Here is a 16,644-nt window from a genome sequence, read left to right on the forward strand (position 1 = left end):
TATTTAAAGATGTTGCATTCGTGGTGTACACAGAAGATGCCAGAAGAATAGAGACATTCCCACCAAATATTTCACCAAGGTCCTCCTCTTCATCGACTCTGTCTGCTTATGAAAATGAAGGGGCGAGAATGATATAGCCCAAAGCCACACTTTTCTCACAATAAGTTTTTTGTGTTAGTTCAACTTCTACACAACAGAGGAAGCTACTGCGTAAATATTTTAACTTTCCCTCACTAGATATCAGAGCTGTTCACACTTGTTGTTCTCATACTGAAGCAGTATTTTCGCGTCTGAAACAACCCAAAGACACAGTACAACGGCGCTTCCAAAGAAGAGGCTACTTCCATACATAAGCGAAAAAGAAGATTCAGATACAGAAATAGCTGGTTCTGAAGACGATTTTACGTCCAGTGGCAACAGTTATTGCCCCTTTGATGAATTTTCATCTGAAAATGATATGGTTAGTCTACAATACTTACTTTTTTAAACATTTAAAACATTGAGGCTTAGGTCTTTATCACAGTGAAACATTGTTGCGTAATTATAACTTTTATATACTCGCTAATTAAAATATGTACATGTGAATCATGAACAAATTTTACTTCTTCTATTAATTACTGTATTATTCGTAATAATTTAAATATTATAAGCCTATTTGTATAATATATTAACGTTTGGTATATGTATTAAAGTGGCTTTGGTCTTTCTAATTCTGAATACTTTATTTGGGATACGATGCTGATGAATGTGAAAGGTCTCCTGAAGTATCACCTGCTACAGAACCTAAAGGCAGAAAAAATAGGAGAAATATGAGGAATTGGAAAAGGGAAAAATGTAAACGCCGTAGAAATTATGGCAGAGAGTACGTATCTGATAAAACAAGACAAATTGTTGGTGCTAAAATTCTTGGTTCTGGATGTAAACGTAAAAACAAGTGTTGGAGCAAAATTCATGAATGTGTAGAGCAGACATTCAATTCTTTTTGGGAGATGGGTGATTTCAGTTGCCAAAATAATTACCTTCTGAGCAATGCTAAGATGCAACAAATACAAAGGAGTTAACTATGATTAATGATAATTTGAAATGGATTTTTATATCATGTACTTTTTATAAATAAAATATTATTATTTTGATTAATATATTTCAATTTTTAAGGTACCCAAAGAAATGGAAAAGCACAATTTCACGGCGAATGGTCAGTCTTTTGTGCCAGGTTAAGGTTAACGGGTATAATATTTTGGTATGCAGAGAAGCATTTTTAAGTGTGCATGGGCTTCAGAACAATCAAGGACGTTTTAAGAACTTACAAAAATACTTGTGTGATGGACACTCCACTTCTCCAAAAGACAGAAGAGGTATTTAACGATTAAATTAATGTTGCTTCCAAGAAAAACCATAATTTTGTTCTGCTGTGCTATTTATCCAAGGTTTTATTTACATATCATATTCAGACACAAGTTCACTAAATTTGTCTGACCTGGGCATTTACCCTTAAAATCACTTTTTCTTTTTCTTTGTTTCCAGGAAAAAAAGGGTACCCATCAAGGAAAATTTCACAAGAAGCAGTTCAGACAGTTCACAATTTCATAAATAATATACATAAGTATGCCAGTCATTACAGCCATTCACAGAACCCCAATAAAGTAACTTCGAACATGACATTTCAATTTCTTCATTATATCAAGAACATTATTTGAAATATTGTGAAGAAAATAATGCACCACATGTAAAAGTTTCAAAATTTTGAGATATATATTTAACCAAGATTTTAATATTGGTTTTAAATTACCTCATTCAGACACATGTCATGTATGTGATGAATTTCAAATTCAAATAAAAAATGCACAGTTGACCAACTCTGAAGATATTATTAGAAGATTAAAAATTGAAAGGGACCTAAATCATGCCAAAGCATCCGCTGGACAAAATATGATTACACAGCTTTCCAAATTAGCTGGGGAAAATCCTGAGGAATACCTTACAATAGCCTTTGATCTACAAAAAACCTTTCCAACGCCATGGCTTACATCTGAGCCTTCATTCTATAAGAGGAAGTTGTGGCCTTACAATTTTGGTATTCATGATTGCGGGTCTGAAAAGGGACATATGTTTGTGTGGAGTGAAGATGAAGCAAAGTGTGGATCTGATGAGATAGGAAGCTGTCTGATAGAATTCTTAGAAATACTAAAGTCTCAGGCAAACATTCTTCACATTTTTAGTGACAATTGCAGAGGCCAAGGCAAAAACTGGGCAACTGTTGCATTAGAGAGACCACTAGTGCGTTCAGGAAAATTTAAGGCCATTGAACATTGGTTTCCACAAGTTGGACACACACGACTGCCCTGTGACCGAGATTTTCGTCGAATTGAGAAGCACGTTAAGAACAGAAACCCCACTGTGTACATCCCTCATGCCTGCATTACAGTCATTAAAGAATCGTGCAAGAATAAGCCATTTTCAGTAGTTAAAATGAAGCAAGCGGTCTTTATAGCTCTGACACCCCTGCAGATAAATATTGCAAAAAAGGACAAACATGATGATGGATCTCAGTTCCGATATTCTTAAGCGACAGCTTTTCATTTTGATGAAGGAATGCCATCACATTTAGAAGTGAAGTATCAGTACACTGAATTTGAAGAATTCAAAACTGTAAATATAACTGAAAAAGGACGAGCACATCAGGAGAGTAACCCGTTCCAGCTCTCAAGGAAATACTTAAAGCCCATTCCAATTTGTGACAAAAAACTCAAAGAGGTTATGTCATTAATGTCATACATACCAGATGTTTCAAAGGGATACTTTAACAGTCTGAATGAATCAAAGGAACAAAGTGAACACAGGTGATAGATACTGGCTATATTGTGTGAAACACTGTAGTGACTATCATTATAAGTTATGTTGTATATTGATGAACATATTTTTGTAAACCTTGTGTATAGTTAGTATGAGACAGGCCAAAGCCCAATGTTGTGTCACCCAGGGATAAAATTTTTTTTCTTAATAATATTTAACTTTTTTCACAATATAACTATGCAAACATGTATATTAACACATTAAAAAATAAACCAGTTTTGTCAAAAACCTGAAAAGTTGAAATATGATTTATGGATTTATTCGAAGTTTTAAAATGCTCCCCTGAAAAATTTACATTTTGTGGCTTTGGATTATGTCATACTTACCCCTTCAAATGTAAAATTATTTCTAAGTTGGATGAGAAATAAATGAATTTTTACCTCATAATATGTGTATGATTTCTCTTCACCCTGTTCCCACTTTGAAAGTATACTGTTTCGTCCAGATAATATGTCTGTGGTTTCCTTCAAGCACAGGAGACATAATTTTTGCTTTATGTCTTTGGAGGCAGACGCAGTCACCTGCCTCCTGCTTCCATAACCCAATATGTGCTGCATTATAGGTGTAACTCCATGCAGCCATTCCATATATTTTGTTATTCTCTGTCTTAAACTTCACCTCCTTAAAAGCACTCATCTTCAGAAAAACTAATTCCATTTGTGTCCTGCACAGCATTTATATACATGTACATACTGCAATAGGGGATAAATTTTTTGTAAATAACGACAACAACAAAGACGTATCGTAACGAATTTTTTCGTTTATTCAGTTCACACAGATACAATATAGTTCTTGAGATTACGGTTCAGTTCTTCAGGTATAGTTCAGTTCTTGAGGTACAATATAGTTCTTGAGGTACAATTTGACTCTGCTATTCCACTGCAGAGATACTTTTAACTTATATGCTACAAGAGTAACATTGGTTCAGAATATATTTTTTTAGATTTTTTTTCCAGTAGCACTAGATGAGAATGTTTACAATTTTTCCAGGTATATAAATCTACGCTAAAAACTAATACGGAGATACTTTTTTTATTACTACAACTAAATTCCACAGTCCCAGTAGCATATCTTTTACAATAATTCTTGTCGACTGTGTACAAAAGGTTTTTTACAACAATTCTGATGGAGTGTGAGCTATATAGATATATACAATTCAAAAATTAATCTGACTTGGATGAATAGCGGCACGTGGAAACTTAAAAACTATTCTATATACAAGACACACATGGAGCGTAGACATACAGGGTGTTTCAAAAATGACCAGTATATTTGAAACGGCAATAAAAACTAAACGAGCAGCGATAGAAATACACCGTTTGTTGTAATATGCTTGGGACAACAGTACATTTTCAGGCGGACAAACTTTCGAAATTACAGTAGCTACAATTTTCAACAACAGATGGCGCTACAAGTGATGTGAAAGATATAGAAGACAACGCAGTCTGTGGGTGCGCCATTCTGTACGTCGTCTTTCTGCTGTAAGCATGTGCTGTTCACAACGTGCAAGTGTGCTGTAGACAACATGGTTTATTCCTTAGAACAGAGGATTTTTCTGGTGTTGGAATTCCACCGCCTAGAACACAGTGTTGTTGCAACAAGACGAAGTTTTCAACGGAGGTTTAATGTAACCAAAGGACCGAAAAGCGATACAATAAAGGATCTGTTTGAAAAATTTCAGCGGACTGGGAATGTGACGGATGAACGTGCTGGAAAGGTAGGGCGACCGCGTACGGCAACCACAGAGGGCAACGCGCAGCTAGTGCAGCAGGTGATCCAACAGCGGCCTCGGGTTTCCGTTCGCCGTGTTGCAGCTGCGGTCCAAATGACGCCAACGTCCACGTATCGTCTCATGCGCCAGAGTTTACACCTCTATCCGTACAAAATTCAAACGCGGCAACCCCTCAGCGCCGCTACCATTGCTGCACGAGAGACATTCGCTAACGATATAGTGCACAGGATTGATGACGGCGATATGCATGTGGGCAGCATTTGGTTTACTGACGAAGCTTATTTTTACCTGGACGGCTTCGTCAATAAACAGAACTGGCGCATATGGGGAACCGAAAAGCCCCGTGTTGCAGTCCCATCGTCCCTGCATCCTCAAAAAGTACTGGTCTGGGCCGCCATTTCTTCCAAAGGAATCATTGGCCCATTTTTCAGATCCGAAACGATTACTGCATCACGCTATCTGGACATTCTTCGTGAATTTGTGGCGGTACAAACTGCCTTAGACGACACCGCGAACACCTGGTGGTTTATGCAGAATGGTGCCCGGCCACATCGCACGGCCGACGTCTTTAATTTCCTGAATGAATATTTCGATGATCGTGTGATTGCTTTGGGCTATCCGAAACATACAGGAGGTGGCGTGGATTGGCCTCCCTATTCGCCAGACATGAACCCCTGTGACTTCTTTCTGTGGGGACACGTGAAAGACCAGGTGTACCGCCAGAATCCAGAAACAATTGAACAGCTGAAGCAGTACATCTGCAGTACATCTGCATGTGAAGCCATTCCGCCAGACACGTTGTCAAAGGTTTCGGGTAATTTCATTCAGAGACTACGCCATATTATTGCTACGCATGGTGGATATGTGGAAAATATCGTATTATAGAGCTTCCCAGACCGCAGTGCCATCTGTTGTTGAAAATTGTAACTACTATAATTTCGAAAGTTTGTCTGCCTGAAAATGTACTGTTGTCCCAAGCATATTGCAACAAACGGTCTATTTCTATCGCTGCTCGTTTAGTTTTTATTGCCGTTTCAAATATACCGGTCATTTTTGAAACACCCTGTATATATTTACAGGATACACATACATTGCGTATGAATAAACAAATATATAAGGATTTTGTTCTATTTATGTTTTTTGATGGATTTTTCACACATGGCGCATACATAGTATACATAAATAAATAAATATTTACACCCTACACACAGACACACAAAATTACTTACACTGTTATAAAAGAGTCATAAAACTACTCTGAAGACACACTCACACACACACTCTCTCTCTTTCATTCATTTTCTTCCCCTCATTAAATTAGAGTCCCCCACCACTTCCCTGGCGACAAGTGAGTAGTGTGACTACGGGAGATTTTCAGTCCCGTCATCACAAATGACCATTTTATCGTCATGAGGCGACAGGCCGATTTTAGACTGCAGCACAGTGTACACCTCGTGTCCTCTCTAACGAATACGGGTCTGCCGTACCATATGCGGTGGCTGCCGTGCAGCACTGAGAACACCGCTGTACAGGCACTGCAAATAGTCTTCGATAGAGAGGGCTCTCGATGCCATATGACGCATATCCTTAGCTCGCCTCTGTATGGCACCTTCTGATGTGCGATACGCATACGTTTCTGATAACAGACCTACAGACTCTATAGTCGGCAATCCATTCGCCTCGTCTTTCATGAGGCCGACAGCATTCTTGTTCTGTGGAACAATACCATAAGGATTATCGTGTATAAGGACATGTCGAATTCATTACCGTGGCATCTCATTACTTCATATGGATCGCAGTTCTTCACCCAATAGTGAAGCTATCTGTATCCATATAAAGTAATTTATTATCTGCAAAATGAGTTTTCGTAAACACATAATGAAAGCGGTACATGTTGAGTTTGGATAGGTCTAGTACCCACATCCCCACATAAATAGGTTTCACAAACTCTAGTGCAGTCTTCGCCATCCCCACAGCAACAAAGTTTTTACGGAATATGGTGATCCGCTTAAAATTTGGTCTGGCAATACATTTTCTCACGCCACAATGCCCATCCTATTCGGTTCTAATTAAAATTTCACGTCCTTCCATCATATTCTCCATTGTTTTGCCGAAAACTGAATTAGTCAGTAATTTATAAGAAACTTTCTCAAAATCACACGTCGCGGAAACTCTTTCTCTCGTATTCAAATCAATATACTCCTTCAAGCAGGGGGACTGAAGGAGATAGCCCAGGTGATTCTAACCAGCTCCATTCGCAAGTTGAGACACTGCTGAGATTACGATAATGAATAATGTATCTCCGCTTATTCCCCAACGTTGTCATCAGTTTTGGGGTGGAGCCTCTTCGAAAAACTAGTTGCTCTGGACATAGCGGCAAATCGGCGAGCGCATCATGCAACTAATAGGGTATGTGGGGTCTGCCTCCTCCACATACCCAACATCAGAATCAAAGAAGAGCAGCATGTTTACATGCATCTCACGCTCACTGGCAGATTTTGAGAAATGGAGGACGCCGACGACAGCATGCCTGTCCTGCTCATCTGGCTTGCTTTCTCCTCCTCATCATAAACATGAGCCGATACTCCGATATTTGCGCTTCAAATTTAGGTATGCCCTGGATCTTCATGGGGACCTCGATATCATCAAAGTTTTAATACACACGATTATTATCACCTATATGGTATTGGGATGCTCAGGATGATCTTTGTAATTGTAATTACTCTTGCAAGCCAGGGTTGACGCAACTTTGAAGCACAACTCATCTGAAACTTCCTGGCAGATTAAAACTGTGTGCCCGACCAAGACTCGAACTCGGGACCTTTGCCTTTCGCGGGCAAGTGCTCTACCATCTGAGCTACCGAAGCATGACTCACGCCCAGTACTCACAGCTTTACTTCTGCCACTACCTCGTCCCCTACCTTCCAAACTTTGCAGAAGCTCTCCTGCGAACCCTGCGGTACTAGCACTCCTGGAAGAAAGGATATTGAGGAGACATGGCTTAGCCACAGCATGAGGAATGTTTCCAGATTGAGATTTTCACTCTGCAGCGGAGTGTGCACTGATATGAAACTTCCTGGCAGATTAAAACCGTGTGCCCGACCGAGACTCGAACTCGGGACCTTTGCCTTTCGCCGGCAAGTGCTCCACTCCGCTGCAGAGTGAAAATCTCATTCTGGAAACATCCCCCAGGCTGTGGCTAAGTCATGTCTCCGTAATATCCTTTCTTTCAGGAGTACTAGTTGCTGCAAGGTTTGCAGCCGGCACGGTAGCTCAGCGTGTTCAGTCAGAGGACTGCTCGCCCTCTGTAATAATAAAGCTGAGTAAAGGAATCAATGATCAACTTGAAAGGATGTCTTGTGACGTCCGCCCAAACCAAACGCCACGGAATAAAAAGGTAGAGCACTTGCCCACGAAAGGCAAAGGTCCCGAGTTCGTGTTTCGGTCCGGCACACAGTTTTAATCTGACAGAAAGTTTCATATCAGCGCACACTCCGCTGCAGAGTATAAATCTCATTCTGCACAACTCATCTAATGAACAAGTGCTCTTAGCTTTTAAGGTATGCATTTTAGAGTACATGTTCACTGGATTTTTTTCTTGTTTTTGTCCGTACTACCGCTTCACAAAATATGGAAAGCAAAGACGCTGCAGTAGAAGAAGTTTGTTTCACAGTATCGAAGATCAAGGACTGCTCACAGCTCTTAAGGTATACATTTTAGATCCCATGTTTACTTGACATTTTTGTTTCGAATGATCGTTCTTCTCATATCCCTGAATATTGACCATTACTTATGAAACACCCCATGTAATCATCTGGAACACAAATTGCTTAACTGCAAAGGACCTCTCCTAAAGAAATTGTATTGTATATGAGATTCGTCAATGGTGACGCACGACCGCCAGTCGAATAGGACAGTAAAGGGGTAGTGGATGCTCTAAATTGCTTCAGTAGCTACATCAGAAAATTACTTTTACAGTGTAACATAAACAAGACAAAAATATTAATCGCATGGACTTACATATCACAAGGGACAACACTACATCCACATACAATATTTATGGGAAAAATACAATGATACATACCTGGAACTTCATGAAACATCCATGAACAAGCAGATTATAGGCCAGTGCTGAACATGGCAAATAAAATACCGATGAACCCAGAAAACATCGACAGAAAATGACACAGTGCAGCAGATTGCAGTCGCCAAAGACTACACTGCTTCCATGGTTGACTCAATACTGGGCAAACTGAAGTGTGACCGAGGTACAATCCACACTACAGAAGAAAAATATAAAAACAAATGTTTATCTAGCCTCCCATAGAATGGCAATATATCGCAGAAGATTGTAAATGTCTTCAATACACACAAGGTAAAAATTAGACTACCTACATGTAAAGAAATAAGGCAGCAATTAACACATATATAAATTGTCATCATGACACAGATTCACATTCTGTAAAATATAAAATAACGTAGCAGTTATGCTCCACGTTCTACTTAGGACAAAAAGGGATACAGGCCACATCAGAGCCTACACTCCCAACAGACACGCAAAGTCAGCAACAGCCAAGCACACACATAATACAGAAAATCCATTCGGAAATTTAGAGCAAAATGACCAAGTACTCCACCGACTCAAATAGAGATCGTAAAATATAATCGTTTGGAGAACTGGAGAAAAATACCCATTGCGCTAAACTCTGAGGGCGATCGTAGTGTCTCAGTTCATTGCATGTAAAATATTTTTGAGATTGCTATTGTACGTTTATGTTTTTCACGTGTACTGCTTAGTGTGAATTGAGTAATTGTGATATTTCACATATCTGAGTTTCTGTATAAGTGGGCTACAAGAAAACAGTAAGTAAAAGTTACTTCCAAATTCGTTCAAATGGTTCAAATGGCTCTGAGCACTATGGGACTTAACATTTGTGGTCATTAGTCCCCTAGAACTTAGAACTACTTAAACCTAACTAACCAAAGGACATCACACACATCCATGCCCGAGGCAGGATTCGAACCTGCGACCGTGGCGGTCGCTCGGCTCCAGACTGTAGCGCCTAGAACCGCACGGCCACTCCGGCCGGCCTCCAAATTCGTCATTAACTATGTACGAGTAGAAAGATCCATCACTAACTACAAAATTGCGCGTGTTTATATGTTACAGCAAAAGCAACAAAATATTACAGCAGCTCACACACTACACATTTTACGCAAGAATGTCGTAATATACGAAAAACGGATTTGAGAACGGGGATTATTCTTCGGAACGTTTCGTGAAGGAAAATTGTGACTGGCGCCAGAAAACGTTATTTTATAACAAGGAAAAACATTTTTAAATGCTGTGTTTAATCTGGACTTAAAGCAAGTAGCACACGAACCGGAGGAACTGGATACGCGTCATGTTGTCATGTCTATATCTGACCGTTGCAACATGGAAAAACGCGCTTCAGTTCCCAAAATTTGAGAGATAGCGTACAAATGAGAGCTTTAAATCTCCAATACCGAAGGATATGTCGCAATATTTAAAGGCTCAGAGAAGTCGAATACGGATGTGGCAGTCTGACTGAAGTTTGCGATGGTCTCTATAAACAAGTAGACGCAATTGCTTGAGCGGTTACTTGAAATCGAGCACGTGTGCATTTGTCTGCAGCGCTCGGCTTACTGGTCTAACGCCCCGTCTCTAAATAGTTCGACGTTGATGGTGTATCAAACCCTAACCAAGAAAGATAAATCCTTAGTGTCATATCGTCAGAGGATGTACACAGGGTAAGAAACCAGATCATCCACCAAAGTCAAAAAGCTAAGCTAAGTCTGGTGCCGTGATCTTGCGGTTAACATCTCCTTTGGACAACAGTTTCGTCACCGCACTTTATCTGTTAAGCTTCATCATCCTGTGTTGATACAGTGACGGTTAGAGAGATAATTTGAACGTCACAGTTGTGATGCTATGATACGTTTTGGGCCGCGAGGTGTACGTCATTTCTCATCGTCAGCATGACTGTATTAAACTCAGAAGCTTATCTCTCTGTAACAGCAGCCTGGTGATGCATTATTACTTTTAAGAATCCATTGTGCATTCCAGCTTAGAGTGTTCTATGTTTCTTGATTTTGAAAAATTCCAGAAATCTTTTTTTGTAGTCCCAAGCGCACTGTTAACAGTCTACCCTCCATACCAGTGCAATTTAAAATTTGAATAACAGCCCGCTCCCTTTACCTATGGACTAGATATCCTCAGTTCACCTACACCTACCTCATACTCTGTAAGTCACCTAATCGTGTGAGGCGGAGGGTACTTCTGATACCACTAACTGGTTCTCCACTCCTCCGTACCCCTCCCCCTGTTCCATTCGCGCACTGTGCGTATGATTGTCGATAAGCCTTTGTATTAGCTGTAATCGGTCGAATTTTCTCGTCGTGGTCATGACCCGATATATGCGTGGGAGGAAGTAATATGTTGTCCGTCACTTCCTGGAAAGTACTCTCTGTAAAGTTCAATAGTAAACTTCTCCGCAATGCTCAACGCCTCTCTTGTAAAGTCAGCCAATGGAGTTTGTTGAGCATCTCCGTAGCACTCTCGTGCCGACTAAACTAACCCGTGAAGTAACGCGCAGCTCTTAATTGGAGCTTCTCTATCTGTTCTAACAGTCCTACCTGGTAAGGGTCCTATACTGATGAACAATACTCAAGAATCGGTAGAACAAGCGCTTTATAAGCCACTTCCTTCGTGGATGAGTTACATTTCCTTAATATTAATAATCTCAGTCTGGCATCTGATTTTCCTGCTATTTGTTTTATGTGGTAATTCCACTTACGGTCGCTCCGGATAGATATTCCTAGATAGTTTACGGTAGATACTATTTCTAGCAGTTTTCCATCGATTGTGTAGTTGTACAGTAGTGGATTTCGTTTGCTATGTATACGCAATGTCACATTTATTTACGTTCAGGATTAACTGCCAGAGCCGGCACCATCATCATTCATCTGCAAATCATTCTGCAAACCGGCACGGTCTTCTGGGGTTGCTACTTCATCATAGACGACCTCATCATCTGCGAACAGTCTCAAAGAGTATTCGTTCTCTTACCGGGGCAACGCATCCGGACCATTACAAATTAACCGATGCACTGATTTAGCATCAGTTAATAAGAATTAAATTTTCGGCTTCAGTCATTATATATCATCTAAATAAGCAGACGGTGCGTTTCATTAGATGCTTCCACTGTCTAAGACATTGTGCTGTGCTGCATTGTCTAGATTACAACGTTAGTATGACGCCAGCGGGGCACTTTTGAACCGAAAAAAAAGAGGAGACTTTACACAGAGTGAAGAACTTCCCAGACTGTCACCTAAGTTACAAATGGCTGTGAGATGTCGTTGTCAAGTAGTATTAAATCACCAATATAGGTAACACAGTGCAGAAACTGTGTGACTACACACTGCCGTGCAGATGAATCGTAATCATCTAACATTCATACAAGGAGTTTAAAAATCATCGTAACACGTAATTGAACAACTTTGTTGTTTGCTAAAGGTTTCTTTCGGTGTCTAAAAAGCTGCCCAAAGATTTCTCGTATCCGCAAAGAGTCCTCTATCGACAGTTCAGTAACAGACATCTACCGAACTCTCGAAGAAAGACCGAAATCTTACGTAAGTAGCGCAAAAGATGCTGTGACACAAAGCTCTAGCCGACACTAACAGATGATGGCGTTTGGAAATTGAAACAGACACGCCACACACAATAGTATGGTGATTTTTGATTCCTCAGCTCGAAGTGCACCATTCAGAAATCTTGGTAACAAATATTTCCGATGCTAGTGTTTCAATTGAAAGCCACTTCGACGAGTTGCGTGTCCCTAACCTACACCACTAATCCCTACGGGAAAAGGGGACCTACAGTTTGATGTCGAATCCGAGTCATGAGCCGTTCCTCGTAAATCTTCACGTCAATGAGAGGTAAAGGCACAGTTAAATGTAGACTGAAATATTTCATGATCCGACCGGGATTCGTTTCTTTCGGTTTGCAAGTTTACCACCAAACTGCCAAGCCTGATATTTTTATAAATGCAAATGTAACGGACATTCTCCTTTAACACTGATAACTGACGTCTCGACTACAGTGAACAGTTAACACTACACTTAGTACTCTTCTTCTAATTTTCAAAGCAGTCGCAGCAAAAAATGCAGCTTAGCTGGATTGTAAGTCTCGACATTAGGCTGCAACAGGTAAGCTACCCGTCTCCAAAAAACCGGATTTTGTCTGATAAAAGAAGAATAAAAGAAGAAAAGTTTGTGTCAATTTGGAGTCTGTATCAAACAATCTCCAAATTCTCATTTATTAATCCAAATAATATCTTAAGAAACAAATTAGACATGTTCCATCCTTGCAGCTTTTCGACCTCATCTGGCAGCTGACTTCGTCACATCTGTGCCAGATATTCATTATTTTGGGGTACTGAGCATATATTAAACTTTTTTTATTCTACATAAATAAGTCTCATCGCTTTAAATATGAAGAACTCCCTAAACGAAGATTTTCACATTTTGGGAAAAACTGAGTTTTCGCTGGAATAAAGTGGTGTATCACCTGAAACATGTTACCAAAGTAATGGATGTCTTTTTTTCTGTTCACATGTGGAGCTATTTGTCATTGTAAAGTTGGCCATCCTGGAAGAACGTTGCACATCAATGAAAACAGCGGATATGGCTGATTCAAGTTTCAATCCAACGGCTATTATATCATTAAATAAAAGAACAGAAATGAAAATAGATCGATCTAAGTCGAGACAAAATGTCAAGAAAAATATCAGAAACAATGGAAAATCTTATATTTTTGTAGTTGGTAAAGACGAGCCTGAAAAGTAAAAGTTGTGTGCTACAATAATTTGTTTGGTCTTGTCCTTGGTTTGGGCAAAAGAATGATGATACAGTTACACTTTGTTTGTTTTGATAGGACATTTTATAACAATATAGCAAAAGTTTGTTGTTTCCGGATATAACTTTCCTCCCTGGGACCGTTCTTTCGCATTAATCGAGAAAAAAGAAGAGTAATAGATGTCAGGACTACCTATAAATGGGAGCATGAAATATCTGAGGCTTTAATTATATCTTTCAGTATAAAAGAAGTGAACCAGAATGAATTTGTTGCTGTAAGTGTTCTTGAAGGAATTAGGAAGTGAGACACAAATTTGAAAATTATTAGTTGCGTAGTTGAGTATCAATGCTGACGATCCAAATTCAGTGTATCTGCGTCTTACTCATAATGTCATTCAACACCAGGTACATCATTTACTGTTAAAAAAAAAGACAGAATCAACCTTAAGTTAACATCCCTACATACGTTACAAGATTTCCTATATCCACACCTACATGACTGCTCTGCAACTCACATTTATGTGTCTCGAGCCACTTTCACACTAATTTCTCTACCGTTCCGCTCTCTAACAGCGCGCTGGAAAAGCTAACATTTAAATCTTTCCGCCCAAGCTCTAACTTCTCTTGTTTTATTGCAGTGATCATTTCTCTCTGTGTAAATGGGTGCCAACAAAATATTTTCGACGTCGGAGAAAGTTGGAGATAGAAGTCTCGAGAAAAAATCTCGTCGCAATGAAAAATGTCTTTGTTGAAAATGATTGCCGCCCCAATTCGCGTACCGTATCCGTGACACTCTCTCCCCTATTCCGTGAAGATACAAAAGGAGCTGCTCTTCTTTGAACTTTTGCGATGACCCCCGTCAATCCAAAATTCCTTTTTTGTATAAAGAGATTCTTCCTCTATAAGCAGAGAAAACGAGAGATTTGTCGGGTATATGTAAATACCTTGATGTACAATACAAGGAACTTTTTTTTAGGTTTGGAGGTTTAAATACAGGGTTATTACAAATGATTGAAGCGATTTCACAGCTCTACAATAACTTTATTATTTGAGATATTTTCACAATGCTTTGCATACACATACAAAAACTCAAAAAGTTTTTTTAGGCATTCACAAATGTTCGATATGTGCCCCTTTAGTGATTCGGCAGACATCAAGCCGATAATCAAGTTCCTCCCACACTCGGCGCAGCATGTCCCCATCAATGAGTTCGAAAGCATCGTTGATGCGAGCTCGCAGTTCTGACACGTTTCTTGGTAGAGGAGGTTTAAACACTGAATCTTTCACATAACCCCATCACTTCATCACTGAAAACAAGTTTCGCACTGAACGCATCCTCTTCCATGAGCTGTTGCAACCGCGCCGAAAATTCAAAGCGTTTGACTTTGTCATCGGGTGTCAGTGCTTGTAGCAATTGTAAACGGTAAGGCTTCTGCTTTAGCCTTTTCCGTAAGATTTTCCAAACCGTCGGCTGTGGTACGTTTAGCTCCCTGCTTGCTTTATTCGTCGACTTCCGCGGGCTACGCGTGAAACTTGCCCGCACGCGTTCAACCGTTTCTTCGCTCACTGCAGGCCGACCCGTTGATTTCCCCTTACAGAGGCATCCAGAAGCTTTAAACTGCACATACCATCGCCGAATGGAGATAGCAGTTGGTGGATCTTTGTTGAACTTCGTCCTGAAGTGTCGTTGCACTGTTATGACTGACTGATGTGAGTGCATTTCAAGCACGACGTACGCTTTTTCGGCTCCTGTCGCCATTTTGACTCACTGTGTTCTCGAGCACTCTGGCGGCAGAAACCTGAAGAATATATGAGGAACATGTCAAATAAGTGTATCTTCCTTAAGGTACATTTTTCGTTGAGTGTAGTTTATTCCTGGTTGGTAGCTGTGCTGAGCTTTCTATTTCCTCAAAAATGGTCATTAAAAGACCTTTCAGCACTTTTATTTTCACAAGTTCGACTTGGTCACATAGATTTCTTTACACTTTATGACCGGTTTCGGCTTATCGCCATTTTTAATTTGACGATGATTTGTATCAGAATATTTTGACGATCTGAAGATGGCGATAAGATGAAACCGGTCATAAAGTGTAAAGAAATCTATCTGATCAAGACGGACTTGTGAAAATAGAAGTGCTAAAAATAAAATGATCGCGGACTCATATACAGACTTAATGTCTTCAATTGAAAAGACCTTTCTTCATAGTATGCAGGAAGTCGAGATTAATGTCGATACAGTGCACTTGATATTTCTTTTCTTGTATAAGATATACAGCAAAAGGAAGAGTATTCATTTAAGTTTTTTCCTCTTAACTCGATGTACTCCTCATAACGGGTCATGGAGCTCATACGGGTGTGCCCGACGTAGCAATGGACTGCCATCAGTCGTTGGACATTAGATTTTATTGGGGTCCTTGTTCCGCACTTTAACAGCTACTGCATGTTTAAACTTGACTGTCTTAAGAGCTTTTTTTAACTTTGAGTTCAAACTTTTGTTTTACATTTATTCTTCCAACAATGCGTCTTTCTCTGAGACCGAAACAGGTCATGGATTTGTCAAGAAATTAATTGCAGTTACAGTTGCAGATCAACTCATCGTTGTCTACATTTGGGAATTTTAGTGCCTGCGTTCAGCACTCATTCCAGACACACTGATTTATTATTTTTACATGTAAATAGTGCACGCTTTAGGTTCCATTGTAGTTACGCGTTGTTTAGGCAATCTGTTTATACAAAGCAAGTAGTTTATTATTTACTGTTAAAAATTTTATTTCACGTAGCTATAGGTGCGTTGAGAATTATCGATGTCTCATGCGATGTTGTTGCGTGGTATCTCGATGTTAACAAGGGTAGCTCACGATTGTAAACATTAGCTATCGGTTACTCAACAAAGATTGCCTGACCCACATCTACCACTATTTAAGGCGTAGCAATCTGAGTGATTGGCTGCCGCGCGGAGTGGCCGCGCAGTTTCAGGCGCCATGCCACGGATTGGGCGGCCACTCCCGCCGGAGGTTCGAGTCCTCACTTGGGCATGGGTGTGTGTGTTGTTCTTAGCATAAGTTAGTTTAAGTAGTGTGTAAGTCTAGGGACCGATGACCTGCGCAGTTTGGTCCCTTAGGAATTCACACACATTTGAACATTTTGAGAGCTCTGCGACTTCGAACATGGGCTAATTGAGC

The sequence above is a fragment of the Schistocerca cancellata genome, chromosome 2 (assembly GCF_023864275.1).
Source record: "Schistocerca cancellata isolate TAMUIC-IGC-003103 chromosome 2, iqSchCanc2.1, whole genome shotgun sequence".
In the NCBI taxonomy this organism is placed as follows: Eukaryota; Metazoa; Arthropoda; class Insecta; order Orthoptera; family Acrididae; genus Schistocerca; species Schistocerca cancellata.